Source organism: Myotis brandtii, unplaced genomic scaffold (genome assembly GCF_000412655.1).
Source record: "Myotis brandtii unplaced genomic scaffold, ASM41265v1 scaffold312, whole genome shotgun sequence".
In the NCBI taxonomy this organism is placed as follows: domain Eukaryota; kingdom Metazoa; phylum Chordata; class Mammalia; order Chiroptera; family Vespertilionidae; genus Myotis; species Myotis brandtii.
In genome coordinates, this window is record NW_005361955.1 from 4,356,776 (window position 1) to 4,375,338 (window position 18,563).

Genomic DNA, 18,563 nt, shown 5'->3' on the forward strand with positions numbered 1-18,563 from the left:
ACCCCTGTTGAGGACCAGAGCTCACACTGCTTATCTTTCAGCATCAGACCCAACTTACCTTCCGCAAGAACATCCTCTGAGCCAGAGCTCAGAGTCATGATCTTGTCTGACTTCCCAGGAGGCGTCTATAACCCTTTCACAGATGAGCAGACTGAGACCTCCCTTGCCAGCCAGGAGGTGGGAGAGCCAGGATGCAACTCCAAGATCCTGAGCTCGCTTCCTATTATCCCACCCTGCCCGGGCAAGGAAGATAAGTAACTCCAGACCGAATCAGGGAGGGAGCACACAGGCAGCCTGGCCAGGCGCCTCTTTCCCCAGCCCTGGGAGATCACCCAGACCTCTTGCTTTGCTGAAGTTTTGTTTCTCACCCAAGCACTCTGGGACTAACCCGATTGTTTGCAAACACATTACATAATTGCTCACATATTTATTTAATGCCATCTCTTGAATATTAAACAGTTGATAATACAGAACAGAAACATGGGCATTTAAACCCAGCAGCTTTTGACAGGCGTGGGTGGGTAAGGAGGTTGAGGAGAGCCATCGATGAGCCACCCTGTCAAAGGGGGAGGTGACATCTCCCCTCTCCTCCTCCCAAGATGTGTGAGAGGCTTCTCAGGCCCATGGCTGGCAACGGCAATGGAGTTTTCACCGTGGGGCTCAACCTCTTTCATTATATAAAGAGATGCATTCTCTCTTCCCTAAAGGAGGCTTGGAGCCAGGGTTTATTTGTTTACTCGTGTTTATAGAGCACCCTCTATGTGCAGTCACTGTTATGCTTTTATTCGCCCCGGGCGGCCCTGAGAATGAAACAGACATGACTCCTGTCCTCCTGGTGCTGACACTCCAGCAAACAGGTGACCAAATAAATAAAGAAGATAGGTTCAGGGCATCACAAGTCTGTGAAGAAAACAAAACAGGGTGGCAGGTGGGGAGTGATGGGCAGTCGCTGAGGAGGGAACTTTGACCAGAGCTCTCACCGGTAGAAGCAGCCAGACATGCAGAGGTCCTGGGCTTGAAGAAGAGCATGGGGAGGGCAGTGGGCTGGGAGGAGTGAGCAAAGGCCCTACATGGGTGATGCACGCAGAGGAATGCCTGCCCAGGGCCGATTGGGCCGGGCCTAGAAGCACCCCTGCAAAGTTTGAATTATAGTCTATGTGTAGTGGCAAAACTGTTGGAGGGTCCAAGCAATCTAATGAATGTTTGGAAAACATTTCTCTGCATCTGAGAGAGGACTGGCAGGTGACAGGTGTGCCGGGAAGAGCTGGGTCAAAGTTCCTGGTCTGCAGTGCTGGGGAGTGGTCAGGGAGAATCTAGGGAAAGCACAGGAATGGCTGACAAGGCCCCAAATGCTAGTAGATCTGTCCAAGGTTAAAATGAGTTTCTCCCAGGCAGCAGTGGAGAGCCTGGCCTGACCCAGGAATCATAGTAACACCAGTGATATAGATGATAATAACAGTATCTAGGATTTACTAAGTACTTATCATGAGCCAGGAAAGGACGTGCCCTCTGTCCTTACCACCAACCTGCCACATATGCAGTTTTATTGTTCCCATTTCACAGTAGAGGGAAATAAGGCACAGAGTGGTTAAGTAAAACACCCAGGATAGCTCAGCAGGTAAGTAGCAAAGCTGGTCCATCTTGACTCCACACATATGGTCCTCAATCCATGTTGACTGAAAGAATAACAATAATAGCAATAATGATGGCAATCACTTAAGACAGTGTTGGTTATGTGCCAGGCCCTATTCTAAGTGCTTTAAAAATATTAATAATTTAGCCTTCACAACAGCCCCATAAGGTAGTCACAAATACTATTCCTACCTTATAAAAGGAGAAACTGAAGCAAAGAGTATTAAACTCACTTATCCAAAGTGGTATTCAAACCCAGGAGGTCTGGCTCAAGTCCATGATTTTAGCAAAATGCCGTGGGAGTTGAGGAAACTGGGGAACCAGCAATCCAACTCAGCTATGTCTGCATTTCTAAGTCTGGGGTTGAGGCCACTTGCTAGCAAGCATTCAGCAGCACCCATCCTGGGCTGGGCCAGGGGATGCAGGTGTGTGAGGTATTGCTCCAGGAGCCAGGAGCAACCATGACTGGCAGGATTGCCCTCCCCAGAGCCATCTGGATCCCCATTGGCCAAAGAAGAGCCTCCCAGAGCCTGACCTACAGGCCTGCAACTGAGGAAATGTGCCATTGCAGCCTAAGTGGAGAAATGTCACCTCCTAGATCCAGGAATGGGGAAATCCCTTCAGAGCATCCAGAGAGAAATGAACTGAGAGAGGTTAATGGAGTCTAAGAATATTTATGGGAAATGTTTTACTCCAAGTCTGTGCCACAGTAACACCCAAAACATTCTCAGTGGAAATACTTTTTAAGTAAAAATTACAGGCATCCTTTCTTATAAATAAATGTGATTAGTAGAATTTCCATGTTGGAGCAATGTATTAGGCGATTATAACTAACACCAGTGTACAAAGCAACTCACCCCCCTTCAAATGTGGACGGTAATTCCTACTTGAGGGGCAGTGGTGGCATGCGGGGGGGGGAGGGACAGTACATGGGAAGTGCTCTGAAAAAAGTGAAAGCTTGCACAAATGAGGGCTTTAAAAGTATCCAGGCTTCTTAAACACCTTATCCTCTTAGGCAGTTGGAACATTTCCTTCCTTTCTGTTTTCCTCAGTGAGAGAATGGAGAAAACCATACACCCTCCCCCCTGGCCAGAGTCTGAAATACAGGGGACGGAGCAAAGAGGTTGGGTCAATGCATCACAAACCTCTGATACTAACCATTCATTCCAGGGAGCTCTTCTGCACAGGTCTGTCTTGGGGTTGAGGGTCGATGTGGCACCATATTGACAGCCTGGCCACACAGCTCACAGTCCTGGCTGTGCAATCCTGCATTTGTTTACATGCTCTCCCACCTCAGTGTTCTCTTCTTTTAAATGGGAGTAAGAAGCCCTTCCTTTAGAGTATTTTGAAAGGATTGAGTGGGAGAGAAATCCTGATGTGTCCAGCAGGGGGCCTAGGATATCAGGCGCTGCTTAGTGGTCCTCTGTTCTCGTGGCCCCAATGGGAACAGTAGCCTCAAATTGTGAGGACCCCGGGCCCCTTTCCACTGGGACCGTGTCAGTCTCTCTCACAAGCACTGGGAATAGACAGTTTGCCATCGGTATTGCTTGCTGAGGCTGCCGTAACAAAGCACCTCAAACTGAGTGGCTTAAAGTAACAGACACATGTTGTCTCATAGTCCAGGAGGCCGGACGTCCAACATCATGGATTCGGCAGGGTTTGTTCCTTTTGAGCATCGTGTCAGAGAATCTGTGCCAGGCCTCTCCCCCAGCTGCTGGTGGTTTGGTGGCTATCTTTGGAGTTCCATGGCTTCTGAGTGTGCTACCCTCATCCCCCTTCACACCATCTTCCCTCCATGAGTGTCTGTCTCTGTGCCCAAATTTCCCCTTTATAAGGATACCAGTTATATTGGCTCAGAGCCCACCCTAATGACCTCATCTTAACTTGCTTGCCTCTGTAAAGACTCTACCTCCAAGTAAGGTCATATTTACAGGATCCCCACATATCTCTGCGAAAGGAAGGGATACAGTTCAACCCATAACACCATCATAATTGTTTGAAGCTGACTCTAAACAGGCTGCCAGTTCATTCATGATATTTCTCAAATAGTCTCGAAGAATATTTTGTGTCATTTTCCAAAAGAGCGATGTCCTTCTTCAAAATCATAGACTCCTAGCCGAAGCCGGTTTGGCTCGGTGGATAGAGCGTCGGCCTGCGGACTGAAGGGTCCCAGGTTTGATTCCGGTCAAGGGCATGTACCTGGGTTGCGGGCACATCCCCAGTGCGGGATGTGCAGGAGGCAGCTGATCGATGTTTCTCTCTCATCGATGTTTCTAACTATCTCTCTCCCTTCCTCTCTGTAAAAAATCAATAAAATATATATTTTTAAAAAAATCATAGACTCCTAGCTTCCAGAAGATTCCCATGGACTCTGGCCTTCACAAACTCCAGTCTGGGTCTCTGGTCATTATCTTACACGAAGAGGAAGTGGGTTTGAACTCAGGCTCTTTGTCGGCCCAATTATGTGCTGGACTCTGGGAATATGGGAGCCCGGGTCCTAGCCTTCGAGGAGGTCACGGGGAAGGCCACAAGGACAGGCAGATGACAGGCAGGTGAGCAGCTGGCTGTTATTGGGCAAGTGGGTGCTGGGGCCACCAGGGCCCTTCCCAGCAATGATCTACAAGGAGCAGGAGAAAAGGCTTCCTTCCTGGGCCATTTCCTGTCTTAAAGTGAGAAATGCCACCTTGAAGGGAGAAATGTCCTTCCTGAGTACTCCGAGGACCACGGGAGAACCCCAGACACTCTTTGTGTGGTCAGATGATCAGTCACTCAGCTTTCATTCTGGAATGAGATCCTGAGTCCCTGCCTACACAGCAAGTCTAGAAGTGCAGAGGAACCCAGAGCCCATCACCCCGATAGTATCCCAGCTTGGCCAGGGCCCCTGAGGGGTAGACCACCCTTCTTGCCAGATCCTCATTCTTAAAATAAACTTCCCAACCGTAAATATTGGAAGTTCCTACATCACTTGAACTGAGAGCACGATAGCCTATATTTCCAACGTTATAGTGACCACGGAGGACAATGCACTATGAACTGGTCGGAATGCACCAGACTAGGCACGCTAGGTGCTGAGTTCGAATCCCAGCGCTGCCAGTCTGAGCTTTGTGACCCTAGGTGAACGTTGCCACTTTTTCTCAGTTTCCCCATGTGCAAAGCAGAGATGGTTCTCACCTCACAGATGAGGGAAGTCTATAAAGGGCCTCATGTGATACTGGCCCCCCAGCAGGCACTCTCCCTCTTCTCTCTCTGTGCCTCAGTTTCCTCCCCTGCAAACAAGGGACTTGGACGAAGTGGATTCTGGCCAGCTCTGTAGGGCTTTAGGGAGTGGCCTCCAGGAAGTCCAGCATCTGGCAGGGCAGAGGAAACTTGCCACGCCCACAAGCCTATTCTGCCAGAAGCTGCTGTGTGACCTGGGCAAGTGCTCCCTGCTCTGTGCAGGCCTGGTGGCTCAGGCTGACTGGTGAGGCCTCAGGGGCTTCCATGGGGGTTGCTGAAGGAACCAGTACCCATGAGCCTGGTAGGCATTTCCTCAAAACTATTTGTTGCATCTGAGTCAAAGGCTACTGGGCTCCAGGTATCACTGTGCTCCCTCAGGTCTTGCCCTCAGCCTTGGCCTGCCCTCCCCAGGTCAGTGGGAGAACTAAGACGGGACCTGCCTTCCTTTCACTATTAAACTGGTAGGATCTTATTATTAGAAGGAACCAAAGAACTCCTCCACAACCGCACCCAATGCTAAAAGCTTTATCCAGAATCCTTGACTGGTAACTTTTTAATTTCTTCCTAGTTACCGCCAGGGATGGGGACCTCATTACCTGTTATGTGCAAAGCAGAGAGATAGCACGTCATTCATGAACTTCATGTTCAGGCATTTTGTGTATGAAGAACTCCTCACTCAAGGCCATTTGACTCTTATTTTAGACACAATTTTAACAACATGAGTTATCTGTTTCTTAAATTAGAGAATAGAAGACCCTTCTCAGGTTTCGCCTCCCCTGGAACTGTCCCAAAGGTAACTTCCATCCCCATGAAAATCAATCACTTTATCCTCTGTCCGGCCTCTTCGGATGTGCCTCTGTAGAATGTATCATAACATGTTTTATTTGGTTGTTTAGTTACATATTTCCCACTAAATCCCAAACTCCCCAAGGGGGCAGGGGTAGTGGAAAGAGCTTGCTTGGGGCTTTGACTCAAATACGTGTAATGTTCATGCCCTATTTCTTCCTACCTGTGTGACCCAGAGGAAGTGATCTAACCTCTCTGAGCACATGTATCAATCAATGTGTTCACAGTCTCCCTGAGCCCAGAGTCCAGGTCTTGGCGATCTCTGTATCCCTAGTCCCTGACACACAGTGGATGCTTAGCACTTGTTGAGTAAAGGAAGTACCAGGAGGCCTCTGGGTGGGGTACATTATGAAGTCACAGGAGAGGGAGTTTGCTACTAGGAGCAAACACACCACAGTCATAGAGAGCTTACAGAGCTAAGCCAAGAGCAGAGACAAAATAGGAAAATAGGATGCACGGGCTTAAAACATGCTGCTTAGTGAAGGGACAGCAGAGGTAAACATGCTTAGGGGAGCCTCCCATCACCACCCAGCAGTCACCCCACAGGAACCACCAGCACTGTGGTCCCTGCACTAGCTTGGACATAGGCATCTACCTGTGTGACTTAAACTGGGTTTTAAAAAGCGAAAGAGGCTGGGAAGCAAAGGAAGTCGCTACATTGACTAAATAATATGTTTGCGACATAGATGTTCAACTATTTGTCAAATAAGAGCTGTTTTGATTAGCAAAATATCAATTCACTTAAAAATGAAATAAATAGTCGGGTTAGTTCCTCACCTCTGAAAGGCTTAAACTAAAACATACGTCGGCACATGAAGAGGAAGATGGGAGCTGGGAAACCACTCGTGTGGAAACGCTCCCTCTCCAGTGATGTTGGAGAAAGGATGTGGGCTCTGCTTCATGGGAAACAAGAAATGGTTTTTGCCTGTTCTCTGCAAACCCAGAGAAAGGATCAGGCATGTTATAAGGGAACAAGCAAGGAGTGTCATGGGGCCAAGAGACAGGGTGGATGGGAGACTGTCGCCATTTCCCCCTGTAGTCCAGGAAGGCTTCCTGAAGGAGGTGAGATCTGGGCTGTTGGCCCAGGCCCTCCCCACCTCTCCTGGCCCTGGCCTCTGCCCAGTGTTCACACCCATGTGTCCTGATTCCTTAGAAACCTCTGTTCTTGGGTCCTGCCAGTTGCACATATGGCAGCTGCCCTTCCCTCACATTCCCAGGGCCACCCTACACTAGCCAGCGTACAGGGAGTCCTCAGAACAAAAAGAACTTCCAGGTAGTCAGGACTGGAGCCAGGGCACAGCTGATAGGATCAGAAACTTCAAGTGAACAGTGGCCCAGGAGGAAACTGTGACACAGGAATGCCCACCACCCACACTGCTTTTGGCAGAGGCCACTGTTTCACCAATCACACAGCCCTGCGGAAGCCAGCCCATGGCCTTAATAGCCAGCCACCCTCCCCTGCCCCTCCCCACCCGGCCTCCCCCCCACACTGATCCCAAGGCCAAAAAGGAAGGCAGCCCTGCTGGCAGCAAGATGCAACCAGCACCGTGGCTTCCTCACAGGGTGTAACAGCAGACTGCAGACTTCTGCAGTGGCTGTTGGTGCTGAAACCGAGAGGTCAGAATAGGGGTTTGTGTCTGTGGCTTGAGACCCAGCGGGGTCACCGGGGGATTCGCCACCATCTCCAGCCCAGGTATGGGAGGGCGGGTTCATTGGGCACTGCCCATGGCTCTGGACTGGCTGATCCCCTCAGGGACCTGGGTCTCCAGGGCACAGGGTTGCTGAGATGGAAACAACTTCATGTCAGGGGAGGGACCTGCAAGCCTTTGAATTCTGGGCTAGGAGGGAAGGTGGAGGGTGAGGCCTGTTCACAGGGCCCTTTGGAATTGAAGAGGACTCAGCTGGGGAACAGTCTCTGGCCCACAGTCTATGGATGCCCTTTCTCCAGAGGGCTGTTAGAGTGTGCAAGAGCGTGAGCTCTAGAGCCAGACTGCCCAGGTTCAAATCCTGGCACCTGTGTACAACTTTGCACATTTGCCTCGGTCTCTCTGTGCCTCAGTTTCCTACCCTGTAAAATGGAGGTGGTGATAACCATACCTATTTTATTTGGCTGTTGTGAGGATCAAATGAGACAATAAACACAGCCCCTTAGCGCAGTAAGTGTTCCATGGCTCTGAGCATCCTCACTGGAACTGGCTTTCCGAGGCCACAGGGTCAGCCTGGAGAGAAAGTTAAAAGACCCTTTAGGCTACCTGCCCATTTCACAGATGCAACTACAAAGGAGACCACCTTAGACTTTTGAGTCATACAGACCAGGGTTTGAATCCTGTATCTGTAAATTTGTCAGCTAGGAAGTCTTAGACAAGTCCTTGCCCTCTGACTTGCATTTTTTTTCACATGTGAAGTGGAGATAATTATGGGACCTACTTCATGGGATACTTAAAAAGATGAAATTATGCTGCAAACACATAAAGGGCTTATCCTGTACCTCATGCTTAAATTAGGAGCCACTATCACCACCACCACCATCATCATCACCATCATCACTGTTACTACTTATTGGTGGTGTTGTTATTGCTATTGTTATAATTAATATCTGGAAAGGGAGACTTAGAGAGGGAGAGGGACTTGCCAGTGGCCACACAGCAAGTCAGAGGGCAGGACAGGTCCCAGCATGGCCTTCTAACCCCCATCCCTATTCTTTCTGCTCCCCTTACCATCTCAGTGGCCTCTTCATTGGTCTTTGTTGTCTCTCCACACATCCTGCCTAGAGCTTAGTTTCTCTGTGCAAGAGGCCCCCCTAAAGCATCTGAGAACCCTAGAGCACTAACTGCATTGTTTCTGGGCACAGATCTTGGGGCATCACACAGGGGAAACTGGCATCCCCCAAGAGGCTGGGCCAATAGAGAGCAGGGAAGGAGGGTACCATCTTCCATGATTTCCGCAGCCCCATCCCAAAGCCCTCCAGCTTCCCCACTGTCCCAGGGATCCTTAGCCAGGATGCAGACAGAATGCAGCTTTTGAGGGCAGATGTTAGAAGTACAGAGCTCCTTAAGAAGGGAAGGATTGGGACTCCACCTTTCACCAAAGTTTCCTTGGACACTGAGGTAGGTCTGAGGGTTATCCTCAGGGGTCTCCTGGTTCTATGAGTAGATGTAGGCCCTCTCTGCAGGCTTGTCTCTGTCTCTTTCACCCTCTGGCATTCAGAGTTTGGATCTTCCCTAACAGGGAGGGATGGAGACACAAGAGGAGTCAGGGAAGGGGGACAATCGGGTTTGCTTTGAGGAGAAATAAGAGCATGTGCCTGTTTTAATAATATAAATGTTACATGAGCAATTTATTCAGCACTTACTTATGTACCAGGCACTGTGCTAAGAACTTATGTATGTTATCTCAGTCAATCTTCACTACAGCCTCATCAGGTAAAAATATCAGTATATTCATTTTACAAGTGAGTGAACCAGAAGTGGCTTACTTATACACCACATGGTGACTACAGATACCAAGCAAATGATATCAAAGAATGATAGACTCAGGGTAGAATATAATAGGGAGTGCTGGGGACTGTGGCAAATTGAAGAGAGACGTTCAATTGTTTTTTGTAGATGCATGATACACACCCATTAAAGTGGGTAAAGTGCTCTAATCTTAAATGTAATACTTAATGGTTTTTACATATATTTGTAGATGTGACCACAACCCAGATCAAACTATAGAATATTCCTGGTACCCTAAAACATTCCTTCTAAGGCATTAAAAATTTTTTTTTAATTCTGCAAAACCAAAAGGAACCTAAAGAGATGATGACTAAATATAATGTGGTATTTGGAACAGAAAAGAGGACTTTAGGTAAAAACCAAGGAAATTTGAAGCAAATATGGGCTATACTTAATATTAACATTTCAGCCGGAGCCGGTTTGGCTCGGTGGATGGAGCGTCGGCCTGCGGACTGAAGGGTCCCGGGTTCGATTCCGGTCAGGGGCATGTGCCGTGGTTGCAGGCACGTCCCCAGTGGGGGGTGTGCAGGAGGCAGCTGATCGATGTTTCTCTCTCATCGATGTTTCTGGCTCTCTGTCTCTCTCCCTTTCTCTCTGTAGAAATTCAATAAAAAATATATTAAAAAAAAGAAAAAAAAATATTAACATTTCAATATTGATTTATTAATTGTGAAAAAATGTACCATACTAATATAAGCTGTTAATAATAGGGGAAACTGCATATGGAGTAAATGAGAACTCTCTGTATTTTTCTTAGCAATTTTTTGGCAAATCTAAAATTGTTCTAAAACAAAACATTTATTTATTTTTAATGTTTTTATTAATTTTTAGAGAGAGAGGGGAAGGGAGAGGGATAGAGAGATAGAAACGCCAATGAGCAACGTCATCAATGGGCTGCCTCCTTCATGCTCCCTACTGGGGATCAAGCTCAAAACCCTAGCATGTGCCCTGACCAGGAATCAAACTGGTGACCTCTTGGTTCATGGATTGAGGAGCAACTACTGGGCAACACTGGCTGGGCCAAATTTTATTTTTTTAAAAAAGCATTCTGCAAATACTCAAGCAAAATATGTCCTTGAGCTGGATCTGGCCTTTGAGCTGCCAGTTTGTGACTTCCAGTAGTCTAATGTTCTCACTTTACATATGAGGAAATTGAGGCCCAGAAAGGGGAAGCCCCTTGTTCAGGACTCCACATAATGTCAGTGGCAGAACCAAGACTAAAAGTCTGGTTGGTACTTCAGCAGTAAAAATGGGTCTGGGGTGTGGGTGGGGGGCTGCTGAGGTCTCCCTGACAATGTGCCTTGCTGAGGACTTGCCCTGCAGGAAGCTGCCAGGGGCCACCCCCCTTCCCTCTGCTGCTTCCTCCTGAGCTCTCTGGGCTGTTAGTTGGAAACCAGTTCTCCCACTAGCCTCAGCAATAGAGGGAGTGGTCATGGGCAGCTCCTTTTCTGACAAGAGGATGTCACTTTCCTGATCCAGCCAGCCTCAGTGCACCTGACAGCTGTCCCTCATGCCCAGCACACCATCTGAGTTGAGTGCTGGATGGACGGGTGAGTAGAAAAATAAAGGAGGGAAGAAATAAATGTCAAGGGTGGGTGGTTGGGGTATTTGGGGGCAGATAAAGCCAAGAGCAGACTCCACACCAGATGGCCTGCATCACACCCTGGCTCTGCATGATCTTGGGCAGGTCACTTACCCTCTCTGTGTATCAATTTCCTCATCTTAAAATGGGGATAATAGTAGTACCTGCACCTTACAGAATTGTTGAGAGAATTAAGGAGTTGATTAGCATATGAGGGAGGGAAGTAATAGATTAGGAGAAGAAAAAAGGGGAAATGGGGGAAGGTGATATTTAGTTTTCATATTCGGACATAGAAACTTGGACAAAGCCACCAGTCTGGCCGCTAACACAGGAAAGGGGATGAGTAGTATCATGCTGTGGTTAGAGCACAAATTCCAGAGCCAGGCCACCAGGGTTCAAGTCCCAAGGCCACCACTAACTAGCCATGTGGTCTTGGATGAGTAAGTTAACTTCTGTGTGCTTTTGTGTCTTCATCTGTAAAGTGGTGACAGTGGCACTCACTTCACAAGGTTGTTATGGGAATTAAGTAATTTACTGGTATGTGATTAGTGCTTAGGACTAGACCTGGTATGTTTAAGACAACACTTGGCATATAGCAAGTATTTGTTAAATAAGTGGGAAAGCTCACTCTCTTCTCTGAGGGGCCCTGACTGATCAGGCACTGTAAATCCCTTATCTCCTGTATCCAGGCGAGAACCACCCTTAATGAAGTCAGATGAGGGGAAGGCTGAACTGGTAACCAGCTGCCCACCTCTATGGCCTCACCCACCTCTGGCCAATCCCAGAGTGGGCAGCACTTCCAATATTTTAAGAGAAACCAGAAATCTAGATTCTAATGCACGATCTCCCAATTTTTAAACGTTGGCATTTGTTCAATTTTATTTTAAGCTCTGGGCAAAACAAACAAATGTATATTAAGCTGGCTGCTCTCCCAAGTGGCTGGTTTGCAGCTTCTACCCCAATCTAGCCCTGCTTTCTTTTATTTTTCTCCTGCATTTTAGAGGAAGGAAACTGAGACCCAGAGAGAAGTGCTTGCACCAGCTGTGTCTGACCAATTAGTGAAGCCAAAAGCAGTCTCCTAGCTCCCCAATCCTGGTGGCTAGTGACAAGGGAGTCCCTGGGTAACTGCCCAGACTTTGGACTAGGTGAGGGAGGGGAACTCGAGGGGGAATTTCCCCCTCGGCCTCAGGCTCTTCCAGTAGCATATTTGAAATACGATATTTGTTAATTAGGTGCCATCTGCACCATGTGTCGGGTGCAGCTGAATATAAAGCAGGGGCCTCCCCATAGCAAAGATTCACAATGCACAGAACCACAGATTCACTCCTGGCCCTGGCCCAGCAGGTGAGGAGCCAGGATTCCAAGTGGCTCCTGAATCTCAGGCTGAAAGAGGGAGCTACCAGTGAACTCTATGGTCAAAAAAGCCACTGCATGAGAGCTGGAGGGGTTGAGGAGAGAAGAGTGGCGTGTTCTGGAGAGAAATTTTAGAGGGGTATTTTGGGGAAAGAGGGTTCATTTACAGCAGCGATTTTCAACCAGTGTGCCTCAAGAATTTTTAAAACATGCAATACCTGACTATTTAGACAGGGACACTGACCTCTTCTCCCTTAGATTGTCAAATTTAAAAAAAATGACAACAGCCTCTCAGGTCAGGTGGTTCAGTTGATTGGAGTGTCATCCCGTACAGGTTTGATTCCTGATTGGGGTTATAGGTTTGATTCCTGGTTGGGGCACATACCTAGGTTGCTGGATTGATCCCTGGTCAGGGCATGTACCGGAGGTAGCCAAATGATATTTCTCTCTCAAATCAATGTTTCTCTCCCTCTCTCACCCTTCCTCTCTCTCTCTAAAATCAATAAAACATATCCTCAGGTGAAGATTTAAAAAGTGGTAGCAGCCAACACAGCCATCCGGTGTGACTGGATCAAATTTATGCCATGGTGTGTGTGTTTTGTCAGATAGGCAAAAAATATATGTTTTGGTGTGCCACAGAATTTTAGTAATTAGTTTATGCATGCCATGAGATGAAAAGGTTGAAAATTCCTGATTTATAGGCTTGTAAAACTTTGAATTTAAGTTGTTGTTTTTTCTTTTCTATTGAAAAAATGCTCTTTGATCCCCTCTTACTTAACCTGTCTGCACCTCTACTTCATCATCTGTCAAATGGGGATCAAAATTGTATTCACCTCCTGCAGTTTGTGATGAGGATGAAATGAGACAACACGTGCGGAGGATTAAACAGTACAAATCAGCCATTGTTTTCATTGTCCTCAGCAGCCAGCCTGCCTGCTTGCACTAGTGGTGGCTTGAGAACCTTCCACTCTTGGCCTTTCTTTACCCTGACTCTACACGTTTGTGATCTTCGTTTTGTCTGGAGAGTCAAGTGCATATACCAGCTGTGGAGCACCTCTCGGGAGTCAGGTTTTGTGCTGGCCCCTTCCACCATTTTCTCTTCCTTACCCTCAGAGCAGCCCTGGGAAGCCAACACCATCACCATTCTTTCAGATGAAGAACCTAAGGCTCTGGGAGGGAACTTCACTTACCCAAGGTCACCCCCAACCGGGGACATGACCTTGAGTAAGCCCCATTACCTTCCTGAGTCTCCCGCTTCCTCATCTGTAAAAGGAGGTTCAGGACACCTATCCCAGGGCTGCTGTGAGGATCTATGAGGTAATGAGTTGGAAAGTGCGCGGTCAGCTGTAAATCCAAGCCAAACGGACATCGATGTGAGTCCTGCAGAGCCCTGCTCCTGTTTAGGGTTCAGTTCATTTTGGCAGCAAGAGCTATGGAGAAAAGTTATTTCAAGTGTCTTTTTCTTGGGTAGTTTCCAAATTGCATCATCTCCCTCCAGCTAACAAGTGCAAAACTGGCTTCCGCAGGGGCTTTGCTCAAAGCAAGTAACTTCCCATGGGATAACCTGAGAGCTGAAAAAGAGAAGGGCTTGAGGTCCCAGGGAAGACAGGATCACAGAGAAGGCCTCAGGCTACGGAGTCAGACAGATGTGGGTTCAAATCCTGGCTCTCCCACTTGTTAGCTGTGTGACCTTGAGACAGCTAGTGAACCTCTCTGAGCCCCACCCAGAGGATTGTTATGATGAAGGGGATGAGAACAGTAGTTGAGAAGAAGAAAAGCATGGGGATCCACTAACATCCAGAGAGACCAATACCAAGTCCAAGGCTGGGGCTGCAGACCTTGCATGGTGTGGGGAGCAGGATAGAAACCAGGCAAGGGGCCCAGAAAAGGGTCAGCTACCGAACCTGGAAGGGAAGACTGGTCAAGTAGTGCTCAGCAGAAAACGTACCCTGGACCATGAGCAGCTGGAGAGCAGGCACTGTGTACTTTTCATCTCAGTGGCCTGGCACACTATAGATGCACAGCATCCATTTCAAAAACTGAATTTAATATTCACTTTCTGCCTCATACCCACCCATTCAATCCTCTGTGAAGTGTAGGACACTAGCCAGTTCTGGTAATTGACAGATTTGGGTTCCAATCCAAGCTCTTCACTTTCTGGCTAGGTAGCCTTGGGCAAGTGACCTCCCCTCTCTGATTCTCAGTTTCCTCTTCCGCAAATGGGCTGATGCTGCCTCCCCAGCAGTTATTGTAGGGCTGAGAGATGATGTATGTGAAAGCACCAACATGCTCCTAGGCATTCGGAGAAGCAGCAGTAAATGCTGTGGCTCCTTACAAGGGTAGCCCATGACCACCTCTGCCTTCCCTCCTCACGCACAGGCTGAATTCCCTAAGGCGTTCAGGATTTGTCTTTCCATCTCAGGTGACACAATACAAGCACCTGGGCTGCATACGTCTAGGAAGAGTGAAGTGTCACCTCTGCTCCCACAGCGGCTTTATATTATTTCCACCCTGCACTATGTTGGTTGGACATGGTGGGGTTAACAACATCCATAAAACACGTCAAAAATGAGCTACTACAGGCAAACCACTCAAGATCAAGGAACAAACTGCCCTCAGGAACTAAAACACCCAGCCTCCATCACTAACACCACCCATTGCTGCAGGTTTATTAGTGTCTGTGGACGTTTTCAGGTTGCTAGTTCGAGAATGGAGGGCTTTCTGGTGCCACTTCCCATGTCTTATTCTCGAGGATGGCCTGTCAGCTCCACACTATCGCTTGACTATTTCTGAGTGCTTCTCTGGTACCTGCAGGTCAGGCTGAATTCCCGAAAGGTGGGACTGGCTCTGTCTCTCCCTGTGGCAGAAAACCCACCAAGACGGGGCCTGTGAGGCTGGGGCCCGGAGAGGGGCAAGTTTGGGATGTGTGTGCCCTTGAAGTCTGAAGCTGGCAAAGGTCTCAGGCAGAGCTTTACCATGTCTGCTAACTCTCTCCCTGTTCATTCAGTGCAGAACCTGTCCTGGGAACCTCCTCCTCAGAACTGGGAACAGGTTTTGCCCTGTGATTAGTTGGGAAAATCCTGCTTTCTCTCCTGGCACCATTGGAGGATCGCCATAGCTATCTGCAGGGGCCTTGGAGACTTTATCTGTAGCAATTTAGCCTCATCACCAACCTCTGAACCCATGGTGATGTGTTGCCTAAAGAAGTCACATAGTTTGGTCCAATACACGTCAAAATGCAAAAGCACCATCTCAGCTCCTCCAGCCCACACCTCTTTCTCTGCATTTATTTAGGATTTTTCTCCACAGGCAACAGGGTTTGCCCAACCTCCATTAACTGGCAAGACCAGGACTCTGAGCTTTAAAACCAGCCCCCACCCCACCCCCGCCCTTTATTACCTGCTCCAGCGCTGACTCCCACCCCAGCCTCTATCTCTGGGCCCCAAAGCTAATTACAGGCTTCCCTAAATCATGCTAAGGTAAAGCTAATTAAATCAGGGTCGGCCAACAATTTTCTGGCTTGGGGCAGGCAGTCCAACACCTCTCTTCTACTCCAGGATCCTAAAACCACGGCTTGCAGCTTCATTCGAGTTTGAGAATAGGGTTTTATCACTTAGGACTGATTTTAGGAAGAGCAGCCAACAGGACATTTTTTTCCCCAGTTGCTCCTTTGCACCATGTCAGGGTGACCATGTGGATCAGGTTGGGGGCTTGAAAAATTGAGGTGCAGCCAAATCTGTGCTGCTAGGGGAAGGTGTGTGCGGAGACAAAGTAGATAACATCTTCTTCTTGGCAATTCCCCACCATGGGGGTGCCCCGCCCATGCACATCAGCATCTCCATAACGTGAGCAAAAAGCCCTATCTTCAATCCCAGTCCTGCCGCTTGCTACACTTGCTAGGTGAATACCCTTGGGCAGGAGACTTTGCCTCTCTGTGCCTCAGTCTCCTCATCTAGTAATGATAGTGCCTACCTCACAGACTTGCTGAGAATTAAATGAGAAAACATCTAAGGCAGCCAGTGTGGAACACGTTTCTGAGCCAACATTGAATGAACAAGTGCCTGGCACAGAGCCACATACGGAGTAAACACCAAACCATATTAGTTTCCTTGTCCTTGGATTTATAACTGTGAATATTCATGGGACAGAGTGGCTAAGTTCCCAAAACCTTTATGTGAATAAATTGCATGTTATCCCTCTTTGAGATGCAAGGGTGAGGGCAGCAGGGGTGGGAACTGAGGGCTCCATTCTCACCACCTGCTCTTCCTTTTTCTGGGCCTCAGCATCCCCCTCTGTGAAGAGAAGCTACTTGCTCGTTGTCACTCAGAATGAGAGACTTGTACCAGATGTAAGTTCCACCTGTGATTCTCAGTCCCTTCCTGCTCTGTTTCCTCATTAGCTGTGTCCTCACTATCTTCCTAGAAGGGGCCAATGTCCAAGACCAGCACGTGGCCTTCATTATTTGCCACCAACCTGATCCACATGGTCACCCTGACATGGTGCCAAGGAGCAGTTGGGAAAATGTCCCGTTTGCTGCTCTTCTCCAGCCACTTGATTATGGACAATGAGTGACATGCTTAAGTAATTAAGGAGACCCCAAAGGCAGGGAACATATGGAGGCAGGTCCACTATATGGCCGAGGACCTACTCTCAGCCAAGGCCAGCATAATGCTAAGGATACAGACACTGGAGTCTGGTTTGAATCCCAGATAGCTGTGTGGCCTTGGGCAAGTTACCTAGCCTTTCTGTGCTTCCATTTTTTTCTCTGAGAAATGGGCATGATAATAACTGTATATCCCTTATGGTGTTGCTGTAAAAACTGAGTTTATATGTGCCAAGTGCTTAGAACAGGACCTGGAACTTAGTTGGTGCTCCCCAAACATTTGTCATTACTCATATTTCAGAACCAGGATCTCACTGAAACTCGCCACAGCCAGCCCAGCCTGGGGGGCTGATGGCTCCCATTTTACGGATGAGATTCAGGGCGGAGAAGCCACGTGCCCTGGTCACCCAGAAATGAAACCCCTGCTGCAGTCCTCTGTCTCAGTGAGGACAAGCAGGGCTGGGGCAGCACAGGGGCGACTGAGAAGAGCCAGGCCTTCCTCAGAGGTGCAGGCAGAGTAGGGAGGTGGCTATAAATATGAGAGGCAGGGGCTTTCTAAGTAGGCCAGGAATGTGTGTTAGTCATTGAGGTCAGAACAGGCTGCAGCAGCTCTTGGCTGGGAAAAGAGTGTATCCAGGAGTGAGCTCTCCTGGGCTCAGGTAAAACCTGATGATCCGAGGAGGAGGGTGACAAGCAGTACTCAGCTAGGGGACACACTGGCACCACCCACCTTTGTGATAGGGGCAAGGGTGACCCCCGGGAATGCCTCTCCTACCCCTTCTAATTGCCAAGAAATCCTTCTATAACCCAGATGAGATCAGCTGCCTAAACCCATCAGTGGGCCCAAGCCACAGCTGCCGATCCCAAAAAGTAGAGCTAGCCGCCATTCTGGGGAGTGAGCAAGCTCATCCTTTCTATTTTAATAGCTGTGTACTTATGTTAATGTGTTAGGAGAAAAATACAACTATGATCAAATCTATGTTCTCGTGGCTATGAATGCTTAAGATGATGCTCAGTAGGTGTATATGTCTTCAAAAAAGGGAGTTGATTTTTTAAGAATGTGAAGTATGTGCTAGTACATGTGGAACTGGCAAACATTATTACTGAGGTTTCGTGGGTTCTGGGTCACAGTTGAAATGCTAACCTCCTTGCTGTGGGGTTCCAATTATTTTCTGTGACTCCCACCCACACCCAGCCCTGCCTTGCCCCAAACATCCCAGGCACTTGCACCCTACCCCACCTCCACTCTCACTGTGCCCACCATCTGGGATGCCTTTCCCATCCACCTTTCAACTGGCAAGGACCAGGAGAAATGGGATCCTCGCTGGAACCTCCACAAGGCCAAATGGAGGCATCCTCCTCCAGGCCACCCAGGCCTTTGTCCATCCACTGCCACTCCCTGCACTGCGTGAGGCTACCATAGCTGGGACCATCGCTCCCTCCTGTTATGTGGCGATGGGGAAAGCAAGGTCTGGGTGTGTCTGTTTTCCTACCTGCTGTGCCCAGCTCAATGCCTGGCACTGAGCACAGACCAGGAAGCAGACACCTGGGCACATTCTGAAGCTGTCCCTGCCCGGCTATAGGCCATGCATATGCAACCTCGGCCTTGAGGCTTAGTTCATTCCCTCATGTCTCACATAGGGGACAACAAGTTCCCTTCCTGGAGGAGGGAGTGGTGCACGGAGTCAGTGAGTTACTCCACCTAAAGGTACCTAGAGGCATGTGCCTGGCAGGTTGTCAGCGTTCTGCAAACAATGGCTCTGATTATTCACATCACCAAAGCTATGGTCATTATCAGAGGCCAGGGGATATTCACTGAGTCCATAATGATGCA

General features: G+C 48.5%; 1 protein-coding gene across 3 annotated transcripts in view; it reads left to right on the forward strand.

Moving 5' to 3' along the window:
* The window catches only part of ATP2B2 (ATPase, Ca++ transporting, plasma membrane 2), a 296,412-nt gene that overhangs the window by 85,620 nt on the left and 192,229 nt on the right, over positions 1-18,563 (forward strand). Inside the window, exon 1 of one of the 3 annotated variants that reach the window (XM_014542750.1) lies at positions 10,652-10,741. The exons of the other annotated variants lie outside the window; for them this stretch is intronic. The gene's annotated coding sequence lies outside the window, so the exon portion shown is untranslated. Of the gene's footprint in view, positions 1-10,651; positions 10,742-18,563 lie in introns of those variants that run through there. 3 annotated transcript variants of the gene reach the window in all.